The 3760-nt window shown below is 51.3% G+C and overlaps 1 protein-coding gene across 3 annotated transcripts in view; it reads left to right on the forward strand.

Annotated features, from left to right (window-relative positions):
• The first annotated feature begins 2723 nt into the window (after positions 1-2723).
• Positions 2724-3760, forward strand: part of TMEM171 (transmembrane protein 171) — a 10947-nt gene continuing 9910 nt past the window's right edge. The window contains exons 1-2 of one of the 3 annotated variants that reach the window (XM_025047653.1): positions 2724-2897; positions 3196-3743. The gene's annotated coding sequence lies outside the window, so the exon portion shown is untranslated. Of the gene's footprint in view, positions 3744-3760 lie in introns of all 3 variants that reach the window. The other 2 variants (XM_006913132.3, XM_015590370.2) reach the window with 2 other exon arrangements.

The raw sequence follows: 3760 nt of genomic DNA on the forward strand, positions 1-3760 counted from the left end.
TTTAAATAAATCAAATCACATCACACTCCACTAAACAACAAAACCCTCCAAAGGTTCCCGTCTCACTCAGAATACTTATAATGGCCCACGAAGCCTTACGCAATCTGGCACGTGTGGTCACACACACCTACCTTCCTTCTCTGATCCCCTGTTCTGCTCCTCTCCCCCTTGCTCACCTGCTCCAGCCGCCCTGGCCTCTTGTTTTTCCTTGAACATGCCTGCTGCTGCCTCAAGGCCTTTGCACTCGACTCACTGTTTCCTCTGCCTGAAGTACTCTTCCTTTCTTCCCCAAAATATCATTGTAGTTCTCTGTGATAGTTTTAACATATGTTCACAAATTCTCTGATGCTTCCCCCTTCAAGGGGTGGAGCCTAATTCCGCTCCTCTTGGTTTAGTGACTCAATTCTAAGGACTAGGACACAAACAGAAATGATGTGGGGCTTCAGAGACTACTTCATAAAAGGCACTGCAGCTTCTACCTCACTTGTTCTCTCTCTCAAGTCACTTACTCTAGGGAGAGCCAGCTGCCAAGTCATGAGGACAGTCAGGTGCTTTGTAGGTAAGTCTACATGGTGAGAAACTGAGGCCTCCTGCCCACAGCCGTGGGAGTGAGCCCCCTTGGAGCCACCCCAGTCAGATCTTCAGATGATGTAGCCCCTGCTAACTGCTTGACTGAGAGACCCTGAGCCAGAACCATTCAGCTAAGCTCCTCCCAGATTCTCACCCTCAGAAAGTGAGGGAGAGAATAAATCTTTGCTGCTTTAAGCTTCTAAATTTGGGGATAATTTGTTATGCGATAATAGTTTATCAATACGTTTGCTTCCTCACTCCCTTCAAGTTTTGCTGCTGTGTTATCTTCTCGGAGATGCTTTCCTGAACTACCTCATTGGCATTGAAATCTCCCCAGCACTCCCCAGTTTCTTTCTGTGATTTCTGATTCTCCATAGCTCCTTCTAATAACTTAGCTCCTTCTAATACTCTGTATAATTTATGTTTCTTTTACTGTTTTTCTCCTTCTCATTAAAATATAAGTTCCACGTGGGCAAAGGATTTTCTGTTTTGTTTATTGGCTTATGGCCGGAACTCAAATATTTGCCAAATGAATAAGCGAATGCTTGCCTTGGCTTAACTGTATTTACTTCCTGAATTCAAGGTTCACTTATTTTTAAAAGCTTGTTCTGGTGCCATTTTTTAAGGATTCTGTCTAGGCTTATCTTTTTTCACTACCACACAGGCTGGAAAAGGCCACTTGGCTTTAGATAATAACAAGGGCATCCAGTCTCTTCCTAACAATAAGTCTGCTACCAAGACAAGCACCTTGAAGGCTGATAGGTATGTCTTTTATACTTGACCCATGATTGGTTGCCATGGAATTTAATTTAGTCAAAAGGGCTCCAAAAGACACCAACGATCCAAGCAGCAGGTATTCCAAGTGTAAGCTAATCTGATTGTCCTTGGTGCCGGCACATTCAAGTCTGCCATGTGTGGCAGCCCACAGTCACTTGGCACCAGAGGGGCAGCTATATCAACAGGTTCCTTGCAGGTCCACGCACGACAAGACCAGAGACAGAGTTTTAAATAGGAGTTACTATCAGGCCGGTGTAGAGACGGCAAATTCTAACGTCAAGGCCTGAGGTCTTAGAAAGCCCAGTGCCCACAGCTGTTGCGCAATCACCACTGCTGGTTATCCGCTCATTAGCTAGGTAAACTTTCAGGCCCTTCCAGAAGGTGGTATATCCTGTCACTTTGACCAGGATTATCTTCACCCTGGACATAGATTGCTGCAATATCCTTGGGATACAGTGCCTGTGCTGTTATAATGATCTAAAAGCCACATAATACAAAGCCATTTTCTGAGTTTGTGGCATTGCGTGTCCTCTGGATGACAGGTGTATGCAGGAGGAACAGTGAAGAGTCAGTACATCTGGTTCACATTAACCAGCTGTGGACTCACTTTATGTCTTTGGGCCTCGGTTTCCTCAACTGAAAAATGACTCTCCTATCCCCTCTGAATCCAGCCTTCTCTGAGATGCTGGAGATACACAGTAAAGAGCCATAGGCTGTAGGTAAAGCAGGTAACACAGAATCTGCTGGGAGCATGGAGTCATGAGGTTTGAATTCTTTATTACAGTCATAACCCGCACTCTTTGTTAGGGCAGAGATTCACAGAGGCCAGGGCATGCTAACTGTGAAAAAGGCCACATTTGTTTGCTGGGGCAAGTGCCCCCAGCAAATTTCAATGCTGGAACTTGTCTCGTATGCCTCCCTGCTGAAGCCCCATCTCACTACCCAGACCTCCAGCCCTCAGAGCCCAACTAACCATCCCTTCCCTCTTTGTCTCCCTCTGATTCCCTCTTTGAAAGTTTACACTTCTCACCTCTGGTAATTAGCTAAAACCTAACTCACTCTTTACCCTCAAGGAGAACTACTGTGAACAACTTTCTCTATTAGGTATGTAAAGTGTTGTTACTTTAAAAAGGTTAATGCAATTGGAGTTGCCTCTTGACTGAGTTTCAAAGTGGACAGGAAGTGAGGAATAAGTGGCAGGGATGGGGAAGTCCCCAGGACTCCTGGAGCTCCCGACCTTGGGCCGAGCGAGCCTCTTACTCACATTTTACAGCACCCTGACCTCTGGTGTGGAAACTGACACAGTTGGATTCGTGTCACGTGTCACAAGCAGGTTACAAATAGCACGGGGATTAGCAAACCCATCCCGAAACTCCCGTTTCAAGGGCAGGGAAAGTTACCAGTTTAATTTCGGCAAATCATTAGCGATTGAGAACCGAGGAGCGGGTACTAACGACCAAGGAGGGTTGTGAGCATAACTGCCTCGGCATGGAGTGGGCCCGGGGCCTGCTTCAGTCTCGGAGCTAGGATTTCACATCTGAACGGCTCGGGTATGGACGGCCCTTGTTTCACATTCTAATGGAGCGCACTCTTCTGTGACCTGGTGTCTCCATAACTTGTTCGTCGGGGAGCTCACAGCGAGGGATTTGCTCCAGTGACCCCCAAGTCAAAGTCTGCGGAGCGGCAGGAGGGCCACATGGTCCCTGAGTAGACCTTTCCCATTTCGGACTGTGGCCGAGGGCGCGGCGGCGGGAACACAGGGACCCCATTCTGCCTAGGCTGTGGCCACGCAGGTAGGGGGCAGACACTTCCCTCTCTCATCTCTCACATCCCTTTCCCCGAATCCAGGGCCCTAGTCCTGAAGGGAACCGCTCCCTTCCCACCGCCGGGATCTCGGCGGACGCAACGCGCAGTTCCGACAGCCAGGAGGAAAACCCCAACTCGCCGCCGCGATTCTCCCCGGGCTGCAGGCCAGGGAGGCGGCGACGGTGCCTATTTCCCCGGCTTCCATGCGCACACGGTCACGGGCGTGGAAGCGGCCAAGTTCGTCAGCCCTGGGCGGAGAGGCCGCCCCTCACTATCCACTCCTACGCCAGGCGCTCTTCCAGCCCCCGAAGGGCAGCACCCGGTAGCGGCCAGCTCCCGCCAGTCTGCTCTGCTCTGCTCTGCTCGCCGTCCCCAGACCGCCGCGCCCTCGCGGCACCGCCTCCTCCTGTAAATACCGTGGGGCTCTCCCTCCGCGCCTGGACCCGCAGGTGGAAGTGTGCGGCGCGGGTCCGCGCCCAGCCCGCTGTCCGCGGCCTGCGCTGCCCCGCCGAGCGCCGACCCCGAGGCCCGCACCAGGCTCCCGGGACAAGTCACCGCGCAGGCAGCGCGCGCGCTGGACGCAGCCTCAGGTAAGCGGCTTCAGGCC

Source organism: Pteropus alecto, unplaced genomic scaffold (assembly GCF_000325575.1).
Source record: "Pteropus alecto unplaced genomic scaffold, ASM32557v1 scaffold20, whole genome shotgun sequence".
Lineage (NCBI taxonomy): Eukaryota > Metazoa > Chordata > Mammalia > Chiroptera > Pteropodidae > Pteropus > Pteropus alecto.